Below are 22,073 nucleotides of genomic sequence, written 5' to 3'. Positions count from 1 at the left end.
ATTGATAGATTTGTGGTGTACAGCTGAAATTTGGAACATAGGTAGAATACATACATAGTACACAGGTACAGTACATACATTGTAGATTAGCCAATGTTTGTTTGTAAGATTGAAAACTATTATCAAGTACTCTAGATTTAGTATGTATACCTTATCCGCTTTCACTAGCCTGGGGAGCAATCATGACACTGCCAACTTTGCTTGAGATGTTACCTGATGAGGTCTTTAAAGGAGGCTTTGGATGATGTGTTTCGAATGCTAGTGGGGACAGTTCCATTTTTTAGCCACTGAACTACTATATAGCGCATCTCCGAAGCTATTGTAGCTGTTGGTGACTTCTAGTAGTAGTTTGCTTGATGATCTAAGAGGCCTTTTGGCTGAGTGATGTTGTACTAGGTATTTGAGGGCAGGACACTTATTGGGGAGGTAATAGATAGAATGACAGAGGCAGAGCTGATTGTAGGTTAGGAGGTTGGGCAGTTCAAGCCAGTGGAGCTGCCTCAAAGCAGTACAGTGATGAGTTCTATATGAGCAATTTGCAGCAAAGCGGGCAATTCTGTTATAGCAGGCTTCCATTTTGCTTAGTTCAGTTTTGTTGAGATTAGTCAGAATGGGAGATGCATAGAGTAGGGTGGATAGAAGTTGGGAGCGAGCAATGGCTGATCTTGTGTTGTTGGTAAGAAATGGTTTGATATGGTAGAGTGATCCCAGTTTGGTATGAACTTTTTTAATAGTTAAGTTGAGATGACTATCAAATTTTAGGTGGGAGTCTATGGTTATTCCCAATAGCTTAGCCTGTGCCACTGGAGCGATTGGAGTAGCATTTGCGGAGCAGATAATGAATTGACTGTTATCAGTGTTTTTGTTAGAACTGGTTATAATCATAAGCTGAGTTTTCTTTGGATTGAGGATAAGTTGGGCTTTGGTAAGGTAGTTTTCAACATCAGAGAATGCTAGTTGAGTTGCTTGCAGGAGGATGGGAATGTTTTGTGCAGCACAGATTAAGGTAGTGTCATCTGCATACTGAATGATAGATGCATGCTGTGTGAAGTTATGGAGGTCATTTGTGAAGACTGTAAATTGTAGTGGTCCTAAGATAGAACCTTGTGGGACTCCTATAGTTATGGGCAGCTGAGGAGAGAGAGAATTTTCCCATTTCACAGCTTGGTACCTGTCAGTTAATTAGCTTTGGAACCAGGTAAGAGTGGAATTTGATAGGTGATATTGGTTTAGTTTGCTTAGCAAGATTTGGTGTGAGACTGTGTCAAATGCTTTGGACATATCCATAAAGAGAGTTGACACCTGTAGGCCTTCATTTTTGAGACGGTTCACTGTGTCTGTGAAGCAGAGCAGGGCTGTAGTGGTACTATGGGCAGGTCTGAAACCATGCTGAGTAGGTGACAGGATGTTGCTGTCTAGGAGATAGTTTAGCATCTGGGTATGGATGCAATTTTCTAGGATTTTGGCCAGGGAGGAGAGTAAAGCAATAGGTCTGTGATTATTAAGTTCAGTGGAGGTCCCGCCTTTATGTGTTGGTATAACATAGGATATTTTCCAGAGTTTGGGCACATAGTTTTCAACAATTGATCTGTTTATGAGAGTGGAGACTGGGATAGCAATAGCATCTGCTGTGAGTTTCAAGAAATAGCTGGGGAGTAGGTCGGCTGCTGTTGATGAGGTTTTTAGTTTGGAGAGTATGCTTTTGATTGAAGTGGTGGAAACTGTTTTGAGGGTAAAGCTTGTATTAGTGTTATTTGTGTTGGGGGGGGATAGTGAGGAAGGAACTGTCCTGTGATACTAAGGATATAATTGAGTTCACAAAGTGGGAGTTGAATTGTGTTTCGATGGGAACTTTAGTGTCAGGGGTGGTTGGTTTGGGGGTAGCCTTTTGGGTGAATTTTAGTAGCTGATTTACATTTTTCCAAACTTTTGGGGGGGTTGTATTGGTATTTAGTTTGTAACGTTGTGTAGTAGGATTTTTTTGTCCAGCCTAATGCCTACAATTTGGAGGATTGGTATTTGAACAATCCACAAAAGCATGGATCTGGAGAGCATTCTTAATGGATTATGTGCCGATAGGGATGATATTGCAGTATTTGGTATAGATATCAGACCAGGCAATAATCAGAATGGCTCCAATATTGACCCTACAAATGGATGTAATATGGCATTTAATAAACTAGGCAAGGGCTTAAAAAATTTACGTGCCGTTTGGCATCTTAGACGTTTTAGGGCATACATGAATAGGGAAATAGCACCCAAAGGCCTTAGAGTTTGTCTTCAACTGTTAGTTGGCAGATCGGAGGATAGACTGACTAAGGAATGGAATTCAGCTCTACAACAGGCCTCTATGATGTTTGTTAACATTCTAACATCATATTATGGAAGGATGGTGGACATTAATTTAACAGAGTTGAAAACCTTATGTGAAGATTGTACAAAATATGAGTCTCTACCACTATATGCTGTTTCTGTCAATAAGCTATCCAAGGAGTTGGCTACCTATGAGAAACAAACTCGAGATAGGAAGATCAAAGGGGTCATCCGTTTGATTTTTCAAGAATGGTAAGATTTTCAGATACCAATAGAACTGTCAGCAATAATATATCTAAGAAGAGACCTAGATCCATCTTAAAGAGAACAGATAACTCTTATTTAAGTACATCAGGGGAGGAATCCTCCTTTATGGACAACGACAGTGTCAGTACCAGGGAATCACCTAGTTGCAAAAAATCCAACGTACCACATCCTTTAGATGTAGATGGAAGCGGCTGGGGGGCTGCAAACACAAACATGGGGATAAGAATAAACATAGTGGAAGGCTTGTTACAGACACTTCTGAAAAGAATAACAATGTTGGTCAGAATGTGCTTAACCTATCTGATGTAATACTTACAAATGAGCAAACTCGATTATTGAATAAAGGCCTTGGATTTGTACCTGGAGTCTTTGCTGATGAATACAATATAGTCACTGATGTCTTGCATTTTTGTCGTAGACTCAATCTTAAACTATTTTTTTCAGATAATAACTTTCAAAGATCTGAAGATTTCAGGTTCTACAAATCCGGATTTCAACCACTCATGAACAAACATGTCTCTATTTTTTTACAAACAGTTTTAAGAGACTTACATTTTCCACCTAGGGAATCATGCATTCTGGGTCACAACCTTTCCTCTGTTGAAATAGCTGCATTGGAACAACTCAGAAGCAACCACAATGTAGTCATCTTACCAGCTGACAAAGGAGGGGCTGTGGTTGTCATGAATATGGGATACTATTTAAATGAGGGTAGGGGACAATTATCAAACACCAAATGTTACATGCTAATGTCAATAGACCCTACTCCTGTATTCAAGAAGGAGATTGATGCATTTATAAGCCAGGCAGTAGAGGAAGGTATTATCAATAGTTCCAGTCAAAATCATCTCACTGCAACAGATCCGCAAAAACAAATATTATATCTACTTCCAACAATTCATAAATCAGTTTCCTAGCCTCCGGGCAGACCTATTGTGACGGGTATAGGTTCTCTGACTGAACCCTTGTCAGCATTTCTAACTAAGTATTTAAAACCATTACTGACTTCGGTCAGAGTAAGGATTCAGGACACAACACAATTTCTCCAAATCATATCGAACACACAACTGGAGCCTGGATGGCTTATGTGCACCCTGGATGTAAAAGCATTATATACAAGTATTCCCCATTGGGCTGGTTTACTAGCTTTACATTATTGGTTGGAACATGCTGCCATATACCCTCCTGGATTTAATACTCTACTGGTATGTATGGCAGAACATGTCTTGAATAAAAATGTATTTTACTTCCAGGGTGAATGCTACTGGCAATTGCAAGGTACTGCTATGGGAGCTTCTTTTGCTCCCATATATGTGGATCTGTTTATGGCCTTTTTCGAAGAATGCATGATCTATGATCCCCTTCATAACCTCTATCAAGTAGAAATAGATATCTGGCGTAGATATTTGGATGACTGCTGGATGGTGTGGCGGGCAGATGGGGCATATTTGCAGGAATTTTTGGAATACCTCAATGACAACTTGTGGGGTATTGAGTTTACTCTAACATCATATTATGACACTATCAATTTTTTGGATGTCACTGTCTATAGGAATGAGGATCATACTCTCAGTACAAAGACTTTTAGAAAATACCCTCAATGCAACACTTTGCTCCATGCATCCAGTATGCATCCCTGCCACACCATCTGCAACATTCCTAAGTCACAATTCATGCGTATCAAAAGAATCAGTTCATCTGAACAGGAGTTTGAATATGCCAGACAAGACTTGTGTAAAAGGTTTTTGGATAGGGGATATAGGGAATCAGATATTGCCAGAGCTAGTGAATGGAGTACTTCTCAGGACAGGGGCACATTGTTGGAGTATAAACAACGTAGGACCACACAAGAAGGTCAAAATCTCAGGTTCGTGACAACCTGTGGATGCAACCATAATGTCATCAGGGATGTATTAGATACTCATTGGAATATACTCTTGGCCAATGATGAACGTAGAAATTATTTAGGCCCTAGATGCCAATTCTCCTATAGACGTGGGGAAACCTTGAGTGCTCTCTTTTAGCACTTCAAGCATAAGGAGAGTGGGGGAGCAGTATACCAACAAATGACCATGACTGGGGACAAACTACTGGGAATGTTCCCATGTGGACATTGTGGGTCATGTCAATTTGTGAGCAAATTGAAACAATTTACTAGTGCCAATACCAGCAAGTTATATGATCTACAGGTTTTTGGAAATTGTGGTAGCAGTTGGATAGTCTATTTAGCCACTTGTAAATGTTCTGCTTTTTGTGTGGGCCAAACCTCCCATTCATTGAGAATTAGGATGTCTGAGCACAGAAGTGATATCCGAAACAAAAGAGAAACTAGTGCTCTATACAGACACGGCATCAAACATGCCAATGCTGAATTCAGGTTCATGATTATTGATAAAATCATTGGGGATAGAAGTAACCAACAGGGCTGGCACACAATTCTTAATAATAAAGAAAAATATTGGATCATCAATTTAGGGGCGCTTTTTTCCCCAGGACTCAATGACCACTTATGAAGGACATCATGGATTATCATGTTTATCTTGGGGATGATCTTTATGTATGTGTATACAATTTGCTCTATATATATTACATGTTTTCTATATATGCTATATCTTAATATATTATAGATTGTTTATATGTAATTCAAGTTATTGCATTTACACATATTTAGTTTGTTTACAAGTGCATGTCTTTTCAAGGCATAGGCAGGACACCACAGATTGTTATGCCTTTTTTGTTGAAGTTATGTAAACCAATGTTTTTTTATTGATCACACTTTTGTGTATTCATATATATACATATATATATTTGTATGTATGTATGTTGGTTTTTGTATGTTATCACATTTATAAATAATTTCTTCATATGTATTTTGTATTTACATATGTATAGATATCATTACTTAAATATGATATCAGTTTATTGCTTTATTTGTAAGGCTGTATGTACTATTTTTCAGCTTTGTATTTTCTGGGTTGAACCGTGTCTGTCATTGGTTGGGGGTGGGTATATATAGCTTAATCATGAATATGTTTGTGATACTGTTTCACTGAGGAAGGCTGGGTAGCCAAAACCGGTCTGAATAAAGTATTTTATTTATTTACTTTATTTTGTCTCTAAGTGCCTTATGTACTCTTTATACTGGCCTTTGGTGTTTTGAAATATGCTACAGCCTGGTCAAGTGGGAGGGTTTTTAGGGGGTCCAGTCACAGTTACTGGTTAAAGTGTTGAGGACCTCAGGAGAGAACTTTTTTGTGTTTCTAGTGGATACATAGTGGTTTTGCATATGCTTGCTCTACTACATATAAAGTATATTATGTTGTGGTTACTTAAGGTGTCTGGGAGACTGCCTGTGTGATGGTACAATGTGGGGTTGTTAGTTAGGACCCAGTCAAGGATGGATTCCCTTTTAGATTTTTTTCACATCTGGTTGGAATTTGGACTAGCTGCTGGTAGCTATGGAGATTTATTAGATTACTTGATGGTTCTGATATACAGGTGAACCAATCTAGGTTGAAGTCCCCCAGAATAAGGGTTTCTTGTGAATATGTGGAAGAACACCAGGATAAGAAGTCTTCAAGGCTAGCAGGTGTATTACAAGGTGGAATATAGATCACAATTGTGGTGATTACCTTTTTAGGGTGAAGTTGAAGTTGTGAGATAAGTATGTCCCAATTATTGGGGGAGGGGTGGGAGTTTGGTAATTGACATACAGTTAAGTTGGACTTGTACAGTAAGGCAGTTCTACCCCCTTTACGAAGTGGTCTGTCTTGTCTAATGATATTGTAGCCGGTAGGGAGAATTTCTGAGTTAGCTATGTTTTTATTTAGCCAGGTTTCTGTTAAAGCAACTATGTCTGGGGAGTAGTGTGCTATTGTGGCCTGGAGTTCATGTATTTTATTTTTGATACTTCTAATATTAATATTTAGCATTAAAAGATGGTTGGTTTTGCTGCTGTTGTTAATTTGCCCAGGGATGAAGATAGTGGGGGTGTTATGTTTTGACATTTGTGTTGGAGCAGTTTGTGTTGGACAGGATGGATTTGGGCTTGGGTTGGGGTGAATATCCCCACTTATGGTGAGCCTGGAGTTAAAATGGTGATACAGATGTTGAAGTTTGGTGAGGAGTGTGAGAAAGTATTGTGTTTTTTTGGAGTAGGAATTAGAGCATATATGTTTAGTTCTGAAATGGTCCGTTATGTAGTTCTTGAACAATTGTGGGCAAATATTATAATGTGTGGTGTCTGTATATGAGAGTGCATAATGTAGTGTTGTGCTACTAAGTTTAAGGATATTGCTAGAGTGATAACTTGTGGTGTTGTAAAGAATTATGAGAAGACAGACTAAACTTAGTTGTGTGATAGTCATGGTTATAAAGTTTAAGCTGGTTCTAGGTGGGGGGTCTGAATAGGAATTATAGGGTTGTACTATATGTGGATGGGGAAGTAGTGTGGGTGATGTAAAAAATGCCTAGTGGGAATGAGCGTGATTGGGAGTATTTTGTGTGGAGCAAGTTGGTGTGGTATAATGTGATATGACTTGAGAAGCTGTGATTGGCGGAGGTGATGTGAGGGTGAGCTGCGGGTGTGGCTGTGATTACTATAAATGTAGAGGTAGTGGGGGTGGGAGGAAATAGTGGGCAGGGCAGGTGAGAGGAGAGAGCCCGAGCGTTAGTGTGGGCGAACGGAGCAAGGCAGAGCCCACCAAGATAAGAGAAAAAAGTAAGTATTACTTTACAAATCTGAACACTTTAAACAAATTCCTGAGGTCTAATGGCTTACCAGCAAGCAGAATGTAATTGCTGAAGAGCACTTGTGTCCTGGTGGGAGACTAGAAATTTAAAGATGGCTCCATGCTCAGCAGGGTTCTAATATACTTAGTATTGGGGGAGGGAGATAGCACAAGGGGTGTAAACCATGTGGAATGCAAAGAAACCAGAGAGGCAATCAGTGGAAATCAGTGAAGGCCTCAGAGGGGTAAGTAATAATTCAAACTACCTGTAAAGTGAAGGAGAGAAGAAACAGCAAAGTTTATTAAGGTTGGGAGTGTGTCTTCACATTGACTTGCTGATTAGTAACTAGTCTGTGCACAGATTAGAGTAGGGAGATACATTAGCAATGAAGGGGAATGTATAGAGATGCAAATAAACAGGTGGGCCTCCAAGTGATACAAACTAAGGCAGAAAGCACTGAGAGGGCTGCCTGATGGTTAATTTAGTCACAGGGATCTGAATTGAATGTATACTGTCTATTGGACAGTTAGGATTACTGTACTAGCTTGGGGGGGGGACACAAGGCTACAACTGTCAAGTTTTATTAGCACTCTGAGAACTACTAAGAAATACTGCTAATGTAATAGCTTCACTCTCATAAAACATACAAGTAGAATGCCTGGGTGGACTGACCCTGCTCTTGAGACTAAAAATGTATATTCTTGTTTAGTTTGCAGTACTGATTGCTTCTTATACTGTATGGGTGGAGTGGTAGCCGCAGACTGCAGATTTGCTTGAGTGTGCTGCTGCTCTTAAGGCTCAAAATGTATATCCTTGTTTAGTTTACAGTACTGATTCCTTCTTATACTGTATGGGTGGAGTGGTAGCCTCAGACTGCAGATTTGCTTGAGTGTGCTCCTGCTCTTGAGGCTCAAAATGTATATCCTTGTTTAGTTTGCAGTACTGATTCTTTCTTATACTGTATGGGTGGAGTGGTAGCCGCAGATGCAAGATTTGCTTGAGTGTGCTCAGCAAGCAAAATGTAATTGCTGAAGAGCACTTGTGTCCTGGTGGGAGACTAGAAATTTCAAGTAAGACACAGGTCACCTCTGAATGTGCAACAATATAGCCCCACACCACACCATTCAACATCTTAGTGAAATAATTTTGGACAAACTCAAACATAATGGGGTGACAAAGATTCAAACTCAAGGTTAGATTTTATATATTGCTGTTATAAACCTAGAAGGATGACAGAACAATAGATTTTGCATTATCGTGCATTTTCTGAATGTTATGAAGTCTGAAATACAAACTTCTACTATTATTTAGTGACGTCAAACTTCAGTGATTTGCTAGAAAAACACACGTTTTAGAATGAAGAGACAAAAAGTCTGAGGTAAAAATCTGGACATTCAATAAATTGTGTAGATTTGAGAGGTATGCCCCCAACACATACGTGCAAGCAAGAACTAGCAGCATTGAACTTGATACAGCTATAAAAAGACTTCTCTGTGCAATGATGTATAGGTTTATAGGTTCATAGGGCAACACCAAGCTATTGGCCCGGAGGCCCTTATAAGCCTAGCTAAGAATTTCACCCATGTTCCCACAATGTCAGCACCTGTTTTCCCTGTCCAGCAGGGACACAGGTGGGATCCAAGGGGTATATTTTCTGTTTCCCATCCAGTCGTCCAGGTTCCTCTTAATGAGGGCTAGTGAGGTACTCTGCTTGACATGGAGATTAAGTCTATTCCATAGATGAGGGAGTCTTGGGACACAAATCTATCCCACCAAGTTCTATTAATGTCACAGACCAGGTTAAGACCTTGCGTGTGGGTTGTATGAGTGGAGTTTGACTTACGGATATGCAGCAACTCCATCAAGGCTGAGCCTGAGTCGGCCTTGTATGCCAGACGCAGGTCACCTCTGAGCAGTCTGTATGAGACTGAGTAGAGGGACAGGGCTTTTAGCCTATCTGTGTTGGATAGGTGTTTGAGACCCTGGATTTTCCTGGTCAGGAACCTCTGTGTTCTCTCCAGCCACAGCATGTGCTTAGCAAGGTACATGGTGAAGGGGGCATTGTACTCTATAAAGGGTCTGATAATGTAGGAGTACAGGTATGTTATGAACTACTTGTTCCTGGATGAAATACCCTTACTTATGAGGTGGGCCATGTAGAAAGCCTTCCATATAATGGAGGCAACATGGTAGTGAAAAGTCAGGTTGCTATAAACCTGGGTGCCCAAGTCCCTCACGACTAATTGCGTGCTTAGTACATTTTTATTAATGTGATAATTAGTGGGGACACCATTTTCTCCAAAGGGGATAATGGTGCATTTCTTGGCATTCAGTGTGTGTCCATGCTTCTGGCACCAGTCATTAGTCTGGTTAAGGCCATCTTGGAGGATGTTCACATCACTAGGAGAATTTATGATAGTGCCCAGCTTGCAGTCATCTGCAAACTTGGTCAGCCACAGACCACTGGTTTTGCCTTGCACCTCAGAAAAGTATATCCCAAACAGTAGAGGCCCCAAGACCAATTCTTGGGGTATGCTGCTTGTTACGGGTTTACTACTAGAGGTGGCTTCCCCTATTTTGACTGAGTGGGCTCTATCAGTGAGCTACCCATCTGGTAACATGCGGGTTGATACCTAGCTGGGAGAGTTTATCTATTATGCCCAAATGGGGAACAGTGTCGAAGGCTTTGGCTAGGTCAAGGTAGGCAGGCTGCACTGTCTTGCTCTCATCCATGGCTTTGGTGACTGTTTCGAAGAAGGTGACCAAGTTTAACAGGCATGATCTCGCTTTGAGAAAACCAAACTGTGTGGGATCAAGCATTTGGAGGTTGCCAATGTCCTTGTTTATAAGGTCCATGATAATGCTTTCCATGGACCTGCAGATCAGGCTAGTTAGGCAGATTGGCCTATAATTGCCGGGGTCAGTGGATGCTCCACCTTTATGCAGAGGGATGACAGGGGCTATCCTCCATTCTGCTGGGATGAAGCCGGTGCACAGACTTTGGTTGAATAGGGTGCCTATTGGTGCTGAGAGCTCTTGCCTGAGTTCATGTAGGATGCAGCCAGGTATGTTGTCAGGTCCCATGGAGGCTGTATTTTTGAGAGGGCATTAATAACCTGCTGCTCCCTGGTGATGAGGAGAGGGGGACAGGTTTACTGATGGGATGTCCTGGTTTACTGATGGGGTGATGGGGGGTGAAGTTTTCACCGAAGTTGTCTGTCAGCAGATTGACTATATCTATGGCATTTGTGTATGCAGTATTCTTGACACCAATTCAGAGCATATTTGGGAGTTACCTTTGAGACTACAGACGTATGCAAAGAAAACCTTGTGATTGCCCTTAGTGGATGTGGCCAATTTGGACTCGAAGCTAACCTTAAAGGATTTCACCAGTGACCTTATCTGCATGTTCAGACAAATGAGAGTTTGCTTTCAACTTGGCACTTGGTCCTTCTTGGTCCTGGACAGCAATGTTTTCCTTCTGTTATAGAGTCTGTTTATTACTGCTGTCCACCAGACAGGTTTACTCTTCCTTGAGGAAGATGATTTGGTCCTGTCAGGTATTGCTGGGTCCATGCAGCTATATAGGTGCTCATATAATTTTTTGGTATAGGCTTGAACATTAGTGCTTGATTCAGCTGATGGGATGATGGCTGTGAAGCTACTTATATCTGCACTCAGGAGGTTGTAGTCAGCTTTGTAACAGTTTTTTGCTTGACCCTGGCAAGGGGGGGGGGGGTAGGGTAGATGGTGACTTTGAAAGTGATTACTTTATGGTCTGATCTTACCAAGGAGGATGACACTGTAGGGGTGCTATAGTGGCTACTCATGTTGGTTAGTACCAGGTCCAGGATATTTCACCTCTTTTGGGGGTGTTGACCAGCTGATCCAACGCATTGGTATTGGAAATCGAGGAATCTCTGGGTGTTTGTGTTTGAGCTAGAATAGGTCTTCCACTCTGTGGTTGGGTAGTTAAAGTCACCCAGGATAAGTGTAGAGGGTTGAATCTTGATGGATTCAAGTAAGTCCAGGTAGGTGGAGTGGGCCTCCTGAGTCATGGTTGGAGGTCTGTAGCTAGCTATTATTTGAATAGGTGTTTTGTCAATAGTTAACTGCACCTGGAGTGTCTCCTGTGCGTCATACTGTTTGACCAGCCTGAAAGTGTGTATGTCTTTGATAAATATTGAAACTCCACCTCCTTTGGCTTTGTAGCTCTCTGTTTGGGGTCTGAAAGTATGGTAGGACAAGTAATCTGGTAAGGCTGGTGTGTTCTTCATAGCTTTGAACCAGATTTCAGTGACTGCAAAAATGTCAGCATCTTCCAGGGTGAGGAGTGCTTGCAATGAGTGCAGTTTCATATTAAGACTCCTAGCATTTAGCAGCATGACCTTTAAATTTCATTTAGAAGAATTTTCATGTTGGTAATTTTGTCCTCGTGACTTTGCCTAAAAAAGGCACTTTGGGGGAGGCAAGAGCCTTTGCTAGAAGTCTGAAGCCCAGGGGAGACAGATGAAGGCCATCTCTGGCAAAGCATAGTGGTCTGTCAATCATGTCCTTCCAGGCTGTCAGGTACTGGATCCCCTTGGAATGACACCAGAAACTAAGCCAATTGTTAAAGTCAGTCATTTTCTGTTTGTGCTGAGGCATCATTCTGGGTGATGGTAGGGTGCTGCTTAAGGTTAAGACATACTTGCCTGGGACACATATTCAGTGAGCTCAATCATGTCTCTTTTCATATAGTCCAGAGAGGTACATCTCAAGTCATTCACACCAACATGGTCTATGACAGAATCATAACAGTACCTGCTGTTGAGAGACTTGAGTCCATGAGTGATATGGTGGATTCTAGCACCTGACAAGCAACTTACCATGACTTTCCCCTTGTCTAACCTGGTGAGGGGCACATCTGTGTGTCTCACAAATGAGTCTCCTTTGACTAGTATGTTGACTTTGTGGCTTGGCCTTAGAGGCTGTGAGACACAGGCATGTGTGCGGTGGGTTGTGATGTGCATGTGTGCTTTAGCCTCAGAGGTCTCTTTTGTTTAGGTATGTTTTTGTTGAGAACCTCCACATGTGTAGGAATATACTGTGCAAGTGTGGGTGGTGTTAGAGGCAGTGGTGGCTCATGATATCAGACTGCAGGCCTGCAGCCCCCCCCCAGCTGTGTACCACAATGGTACAAGCCAATAATTTCATTAACTTCACATAGAAAGTGAATCCGGACTGCTACTGCTGCCTTACCAGTCCGGATGCAGGAAGAAGGCAGCAGACTGCTGATGCTCCAGAAGTCTATGCAGTGCTAACCGCATAGACTGGAAGGGAATCAGACTGCAAGGTCAGCAGTCTTGGAATGGAACATTCACAAACAGGAAACTGGAATTGAGCATTCCCGAGTGCACAGATGAGAAGATCCAGCTTTGGATTTCTTTTGCTGTCAGCAAAACTATTTGGAGTTTATTCTGATAAAGCCATTGGATTTGTTTTGCAGAGCCAAGCTTTGGATTTTATTTTGCTGCTGAGAAAGCTTTTAGTGCAGCTTTGGATTTTATTTTGCTGCTGAGAAAGCCATTACTTTGCAGCTTGGATGTTATATTGTAGGTATGGACTGTGTGTATGCCGAGAAAGCCATTTGAGTGTATTTCGCTGCTACCAAGAAAGCCGTTTGAAGTGTATTTTACAGCTGCCAAGAAAGCCATTAGTTTATTTTGCTGCTGTGTGTGCAGCTTGGATGTTATATTGCAGATAGGGACTGTTTATACGCTGATAAAGCCATTTAAGTGTATTTTGCTGCTGTGAAAGTGTGCTTGTGTGTGTAATGCCCCAGTTGATTTATACTGGTGTCTATAGGGAGAACTCAGGATAGGATATCTGCTGGTTAGAGAATACCTCAGGCTTGAACCCTGTACCCTGGGTTCAGGTAACAAAAGCCTGAATTCCCTACCCGCCACCATCTGTGAAACTTCTGCAAATTTTTGCCTCATATTTTGTTCTGTTCTGTTCATCATAAAATCTGTGGTTTCTGAGTTTGTAATTCCTTAGATAGTTGATGGTGCAGTGGTAGCATTGCTGTCTCACAGCTAGAGGTGCTTTGGTTTGTTTCTTGGCTGGGGTAAAATTGACAGGCATTTGAATTTTAGACTTCATATTCTTCAAAAAGTACATAGTAATGCAAAACCTTCTATTCTAGCAATTTTCTAAGTTTATAAGATGACTATTTGAAATTGGCTTCATCCAGGTGTTTTGTGCTAAGAGGTTGACAGCTATGATGAGAACTGAATTCACTAAAGGGTAGCCATTTAAGTTTGAGTCTTCCTCTCTTTCATAAAACAGCTGATTTGGCATAGTGGTTTGTTGCTCTGACTGTTTTGCACAGGGTCCTGGCTTCAAGACTTGGCAGTGAAATGTATGGTGGTAACACAGCATTTTATATTAGCAACTTTCCATGATTATACAAGCAATGTTTAAAATGTGACCCTGGTTTTTGGGCTTTTGTCCCTCCTCAATAAATTTTGGCTTTTTCTAGATTTCTTGTGCTGCGAAGTTGAGAGATATAGTTGAGTGTTGAGTAGATTTTACAAGGAGCTGAGAGCTGCAGGGGAACAGAAGTTTAGTGCTGCTTATGTTAAGTCTGCTTGCATTGTTAATAGCACAAAAGGTAGTATACTCGCTTTTGATGCAGAAGGCTGTGGGTTCTACTCCCATATGGGGGGGTGCTGTCGTACTGAGAATGTCCTCTTTGACAAAGAAACAGGCACTTTATTTGTAGATGAAACAATGAAATATAAAGTTGTTTGCTAGCAGCAACCTCTTTATTAGTTACAGATCTCTTTAATATGGAATTTTATAGATTACTTTTACTTCTGCAGAGATTTTGCATATTTACTGATACTGGTAGATTGTAGAAGTTTTAGTAGACTTTTATGATGGAAATGTTCTCAATTGGGCAGTTTTGTCATTATTGGTGCATGCATTTTGTTTCATTGTTTACTGGAAAAAAATGTTAAAAACAATAAATTTAAAACACCCTCCAACAACTGTACTGTATTATACAAGGAATATAATTTAATACAATCAGGAAGGTGTATCACACAACACATGTATGTCTTGTGGGCAAGGGGGCCTATCATTTGAAAACAGACCAAAGTTAATCTTTATACTAGCCAAATGTATTTTCTTTGAATGTGGATTTCAATGCTGTTTCAATGAATGTGAGTTTCAAGGGCAGAGAACTTTTAATGCTAAATCTGTTTTCATTGTGAGACTGCATTGCATTGTTTAGCAGATGTCTAGTGTCTGTGCTGTAAAATGCAAAATAAAACTTTCAAATAATTTATTTATTTATTATTTATTTATTTCCAGTTTGATAACCGGGGAAGTCCACTGGGCCCGAAAGCCCGTTTTCAGTGGAGGCCCAGGGAGAAAAGCTCCAAATTACAAATACATTACACACATAAGGCTCTGTGTTCTAAAAACATAGCACATTTAACAATTTCCAAAAACATAGCACATTTAACAATCTGCATACAAAAAATAACATTTTTTTATACAATTGTATTGTTAGCATAGAAGAGAGCGACAAAAAAAGAAATTATACATAGATATGAAATGCAATATAAGTAAATCAGAGGAGAAGTGTAGGAAAAAGGAGGTGCAAAGAATTTAAAGGTGAAGAGATGCCAGGAGGAAGATAAAAAAGAACAGTTAGACTAAGATTCCTTTTATTTTTGAGTAGAAAAGTACATCTTATGAAAAAGATAAAAGATACATTTGAGAGAATAGGCATGTAGGCAGTGGGGAGGAGAGGATGTAAAAGGAATATATATAGAGTTTAAGCAGGGGGGAGAAAGGAGATAAAGAAGTAGAGGGTGGGGAGCTGAGGAGAGAGTTGGAAGAAGAGGGACAAGAGGGAGAAAGTTGGAACTGGGATGTAATGGGATCTAGGTAGGAAATATACAATTACATTTCCAGTTTTGGGAGAGGTGAGAATGGAAAAGAGATTTGAATTGTTTATAGCTTGTAGTGACTCTTAGATGGGGAGGAAGCAAGTTCCATTTTTTTGCTATAGTATAAGAAAGTAGGAGGTGGCCAGGTGGTCGTTTAGGTTTATATACTGAAAGAAGATTTTGGTGGCCTGATCTTAGGGGCCTGAGAGGAGTGTAGAAGGACAAGATATTAGATAGTGCAGGGCAAGCAGTGGGTTTAAAAATTAGTTTGTGTGCAGTAGTAAGTTGGAGGTAATTGAGATGATTAGGGAGTTCTAGCCATTGGAGACTATGGAGGGAGATGCAATGGTGTGCAGAATGAGTAGAGTTAGTAGCGAATTTAGCAATTTTGTAGTAGCAAATTTCAAGTTTTGAGGAGATAGAAGCTGAGAGGTTGGTTAGAAGAGGAGCACCATACAATAGAGAAGGGAGAAGGTAGGTAGAGGCGAGTGTTTGTCTTGTAGCTAAAGATAGGAAGTTAGCATTCCTGTAAAGCATACCGAGCTTCTGATGGAGTTTTTTTATGTTTAGTTGAATATGAGTATTGAATTTCAGGTGTTCATCAATGGTAACTCCGAGTAATTTTGCACAACTAACAACGTCTATTGGGGACTGGGAGAGGCTGGAGATCTTGAAGGATGGCTTATCAAGAGGCAGAGCTTTTGAGGGGGAGAAGAGAATAATATGGGATTTACTGGCATTAAGGGAGAGATGGTTTTGAAGCATCCAATTCTCTGTGGTTGTGAAGGCCAATTGGGTTTTGGCTTGGAGCTCAGGAAGGCTAGAGGCTGAGCAGATTAATGTGGAGTTGTCTGCATATTGTACAATTTGAGAATGAGAAATTGCAGAGTGGAAATCATTGATAAAGACATAAAGAGCAGAGGTCCGAGAATAGAACCCTGAGGGACTCCGGTAGGGGTAGGTAAGAAGTTAGAGGTACCTGTATGCCATTTCACAGCTTGGGATCTATCTGAGAGATAACTTTTGAACCAAGAAAGGGAACTGAGGGAAAGATTGAGATTAAAGAGGTGGTTGAGAAGGAGAGTGTGGGATACCGTGTTGAATGCCTTGGAAAGGTCAAGAAGAACAGTGGAGACAATATCTCCAGAGTCACGGGTAAGGTTGACAATGTCTAAGAAAGAGAGGAGAGCAGTAATGGTACTGTGGCCAGGACGGAACCCGTGTTGAGTAGGAGTGAGGAGATGGTTATTGAGGAGGTGGGGCATGAGTTGCCGGTGGATACATTTTTCAAGGACTTTTGAGATTGGGGAAAGAATGGGTATTGGGCGGAAATTAGAAATGCTATTATTTTTGCCTCCTTTATGAAGGGGCAGAATGTAGGCAGCTCGCCAGAGTTTGGGAACATAAGATTCCTGGATGGATCTATTGATGAGAATGCTGATGGGTATGGCGATGCCATCTGCTGCGAGCTTGAGAAAGAGTGATGGGATGTTGTCTGGGGCATTGGAGCATGGTTTGAGTTTGGAAAGAAATTTTTTGATACAGGTGGTAGACACGGGTTGTAGAAAAAAAGTGGGAGGGTGTTTATGGGAGCAGGAGTGGGGGGAGGAAGGTGAAGAAGGCTTTGGGTTTGGGCTGGGGGTGGAATTGGGGAAGGATGTGGTCAGTTCAGCTATGGAGCTGGTAAAAAAGGAGTTGAAGAGGTTTGCAATTTCTGTGTCAGTCTTATTGTTGTCTGGACAGGGATTGGATTTAGTACCTGGGTGTAAGAGGGAATTGATGGAATTCCAGAATTTTTTGGGATTGTTTGAGAGGGTAGACTGTAGTTTGGTGTAGTATGATTTTTTTATCTTGTGTGTTAAGTTTTTTAGTGAGATTGCGGAGTTGCTTCAATTGAAGGAATGAAGCTCTGTGTTTATTTTTATTGTAGAGTTTCCAAGTTTTGTCTCTTTGTAGCATTAGAGTTTTAGTGTCCTTAGATAGCCAAGGGGCAGAGTTGTATTTTATTTGTTTTGTTCGAGGTGGGGCTTGGGAGTTTAGCATTTTAAGGAAGGTAGTATTGAAGACTTCTAAGGCTTCATCTAGAGGCAGAGTCTTTAGTGAATCCCACTTTGTTAGTTTAAGGGTTTCAGAGAATATAGAAGGGTTAAAATTAGTTAGGTTACGGGTGTGGGCATATTGATGTTGGTGAGGAAGCTGTTGTGTAGTTCGGTTAATAAAGGCCGGAAGATGATCACTTATTGAGTCTGGAAGTATACCAGAGTTGGAGATATTGTTGGGGTGGCTGACTAAGATCCAGTCCAGGATGGACCCTGGGGGATTATTTTTGTTAGGTCTGGTAGTGTTGTTTATTAGTCGAGTAAAATTATAAAGATTGATAGACAGAGTGGGAGTATTGTTATAAATAAAATCCAAATCATTGTAGAAGTAAAGCAGTATGCACATTACAGTGTTTATGGTAAATGGGGCAAAATAACCAAGTAATGGGACATTGGAATGGCTGCAGGGGGGTGCTCCATTTGACCATGATTTTGTGAGGGAGAAGGGTGGCAAACTCAAAGACAGCCCCAGCTGATCTATACCTCTCAACTGTCCAGAGTTTTGCAGAATTAATAGATTTTTACTTCTTATTTTTGGTTTGTTCCTCATAAAACTTGTGGTTTTCTGGCAAATCTTTTAGGAATTAAGTCACTAAATAATGACAGACATTGAGTTTCAGACTTCATAACCTTCAGAAAAATGCATGCTAAAGTAAGACCTGTTATTCTATCAACTACGTTTATACAAGAGCAATATTTAGTACTGTTTGTATGTTCCCCTAATATATTTGGCCTTGGCCAGATTTCCTGCGTTAACAGGTTGAGTGGTACGTGCAAATAAATTGCTTTATAGAATTAGGCATATCCAAACCTTTCAACTGTCCCCAATTTTGGCTCAAAATGTTGTTCTCCCTCTAATAATCCCTCCACAAAATGGCAATTTTGGAAGAAAACATGGAAGGTTTACAATTAATAAATAACTGTAATAATCAGAGTTATATATTACTTTTATTTCAGAAATGCATGTAGATTTGTTTATTTTGTCAGCTGCTCAAGTTAACAGTACTAATATTAAAAAAGGTGTCCTTTCTTTGACAGGTTCCCAGCTGTATTGTGTGGCTACTTTATATTTTTGCATCACATTTGTGGTCCATTTTTCATAAAATTGTGGTTTTGCAAATTAGGGGCAAATCATTAAAGATTAAAGTTAGAAAATAATGACAGACATTTGAGTTTCAGATTTCATACCCTTGAGAAAATTCATACTAATGCAAGACCTACTATTCTATTAGAACATTTATAAGAGCAATATTTAAATATTGCCCTTATTTTGGGGCCTTTGTCCCACTTCTGTGCATGGCTTTGTCCAGATTTCTTGCTGTGAGGTTGAGAGGTATTACAGATGTGTCAGGGCTATCACAGTCTGCCAGAGACATTTCAAATTGTGACATACTTGTTGCACCCCACTCCCCCATGTAGTGACTCTGGATGTGTCCAAGCAAGGCAAGGAGCAGTTATGCAGTGTAAGTGTGCAGAGTATTCCACCATCCACGGTAGACAAGTACTACAGTGGCTTTTCATCTAAACTTGCTTTATTTTGCAGAATGTTCAGGCTTTCTTTCATATTTTATACTGTTGATTTATGCTTCTTATTATTCAGAAAGTGCCCGTTGCTCTGTGTTTAAGTAGCAATGCTTTAATGACCATCAGGTAAGCATGTCTGAGATTGTAAGATGCAAGTAAGCTTTAATAAGCATACTGTTAAAGAATTGCCAACATTGAAATCCTTTCTGTTGTTGCCATGCAGAGAATACTTACATAAATAGATAACATATAAGCCTTGGGTATTGAAATGTATATGACAGTATTTGTAATAAAGGACAGGATTACAGTATTTTAAGAAGCTCATTACCTTTGTTGAAGACTTGCAGTCATCTTTGCAGGCTTTATCCGTAAACTAAACTGAATGCCAGTCTATCATGTGTGGTCCATAACCTGTGCAGCAATCCTTTAAGCAATTTATCTTGAGCTTGTTTCTTGTTTGCTGTTCATTTTTTACTTTGATCATGTTTTTCCCATGAAACAAGTAGGGTAGTTGTTGTCAGGCAGCAGGTCTTTTTTGGATAAGAAACATTTTTACAAGTGGACGTATCACAGAGATTGCTACTTTCAGTATGTTACTTGGTACTTTTATAAAGCTGAATATAAATTATAATTTGAACTGCAGTGCAAGGAAAAGTGGTTTGAGTTGAGTGCTGCTTGTTATTCTTATACTTGACTTTGACTGGCATTCCAGTAATGTATTTAAAACATATTAATTTTTTATGCCTTGCAACCTTTTTCTTTCCATCTAGATATTAGGTAAGCTGTCATGCAGCCAATGCATTGAAATATATTTTTTTTTCTTCTACACTTCGTTTTGTCTTGATTGGACTCTCATAATGATGGTTTGGCACCCAAGGCAGCATATTTAATTAAAGTTCCAGTTTTTATGGTTTTGAGTATAGCTCCTACCCTTTCTGGTTGGCCGCACCCCTTCCCATTGGCCCCACCCATTTAGCTGTCTCCCTTTGATTTGAAGTCACCAGCCACCACTGGTTAGAGGTGTGGTGCTTCTGGTGTTTGTGCAGACAACCTTCTTAGTGGCAGATGTACTGACTTGTGATTGAGACAGCAATGATTCTATGTTCTTAATGTAATTGCATCTCTCACATATGTGTTCCTAGGTGGTAGAAAAAGAGAGTTGTCTGTATACATGAGGTAGTTGCTACACTGTCTCAGGATGCCCATATCAACAAGACTAGCAGGAGAAACCACAGGAAATTGTCCATCCATGATTATCAGAATCTGTCCAAGAGAGGTAAAGGATGGTAGAGTGGGTACCATCAGAATAGAGTACCTATAGGTGGGAGTAGGGCTGGATAAAATTACAGTAGTTGCAAGGGAGGGCATCAATTACATAGGAGTGATGGTAAGGGAAAAATGCAACTGAGATACCTCACAATGGATTAAAGCAGCTCAGCAGCAGTGCATAATGAGCAAACAAGCTCAACACCCTGCAGACACAGGGTATAAATACCAGAAAAGATGGAAGAATCTAGAAGCTCGAATTACTACCCAATCCTGCTAGCCCCTGCTCTTTCAGCCAATCACTCCTGTTAGAGAGGGTCAGGCAACCCTGTTATTCTCACTAACAGAGGAGACAAGACACTACCAGCAGAAGATGGCTTCAGGAACATGAAATGGTGCTCTCCCTGTACAAACCTGGAATATCCTGTGATCTGTCAGGTTAAATGAAAACAGAGAAGCACTTGTTAGAAAAACAGTACAACCTTTATTAAATTCAGAACTTTCCAAAAAAAAAACTGAAAATAGTTACTATACCATTGGGATGGTATAGTAGCTATACCATTTAGAAGTCCTTGCCTAACGTCTTGTGACAGCAGTGCATGGTCACTGCACCAGAGATTTCACTGTTTACCAGTGCAATGGATGATGGCTGCCCTTTACAACATTTCTAACCTGAATGTGGAAGAGATGCTGCATTATGTAAGAAAAGATACTGCAGCTGTTTTTTTCATTTTATAAATTTTCTCTCCTTTGTACACCAGGCGGGTGCTCTCCATGGGACACTGATCATGGCGGACTTCTCCATGAACAGAATTCAGTACAAATAACAGAGTTAGATTCACATCTTACATGTGACTCTGAGTTTGTAAGTCATGCACCCTACTAGACAGCTTGCATGAATGATCTGAAATGTTTGGTATGCTGTTGACATGCAGCTAACTATATTTTGTCATGTTATTGGAGCACACATCTGAAATTCAGTGATTCATACCCTCCAATATTCTCAGATCAAATACTTGTATCTGAACCCCCCAACCAATTTCAAATCTCCCAAAAAGCAAGCTGTTAAGGCACTATCTAAGGCCAAAAACCAATGTTCACCACCATATAATATAATATAAGGCTATCCACTGATTAGCCTGAAACATGACTTGTCAGACCCCCTAAAGAGGCTATTCCATCTTAACCTCAAAACAGAATTTGTGCTGGTTGAGTGGAGGACAGCAGCAGTTATTCTCTTGCATAAACTGACATCTGTAAGACTGTATAAAGAGTAATTATGGAACTAATAAGTAGGGATATAGGTAACCTATGGACTCTCAACCCAATCCAGGTCATAATCATCAAGGGCAAGTCCTACCAACTTAAGTAACCTGGTTGCTTTCTTTAAAAAAAGTTACTGAGGAAATCAATGAGGGCAAATCAGTGCGCACTGCATATCTGGACCTTGAAAGGTCTTAAACACCTTCCCAATCTTAGACATCACAGATAACCCCTGTGAAACTCCTTGGCTAGCAAACTGGCTCACAAATAGAGCCCAGGAGATAAGGGGGGCAGATCTACCTTCTCCAAAAGTCCTGTCTCTAGCAAAGTGCCCCCAGGTTCAATCCTTGGGCCACTCTTCTTTGGCATTTATTTCTCACAGGTCAAAGATAGTGTTAAGGGTTTGTGGCTTACCAAGTTAACAAATTAATGCAAACATGATGCCATTGTAAACCCCTTAGAGGACAATAGGATACTACAAGAGGTTTTGCCCCACACAAATAGTTGGTGTCAAGACCTGGTCATTACCAACATGGGGACTCTATGCTCCACACCAGAAGTATATCCCTCATTGGTAAGATCAGACCATAAATTAATTTCACTGGATGTCCACATCCCGACCCCACCCCCAGCCCAGAAAACCACAGTGAAAAACTTCTCAAAAGCG

Source organism: Protopterus annectens, chromosome 14.part0 (assembly GCF_019279795.1).
Source record: "Protopterus annectens isolate FY-2018-M chromosome 14.part0, PAN1.0, whole genome shotgun sequence".
Lineage (NCBI taxonomy): Eukaryota > Metazoa > Chordata > Ceratodontiformes > Protopteridae > Protopterus > Protopterus annectens.
Note: the sequence above shows the minus strand (reverse complement) of the source record.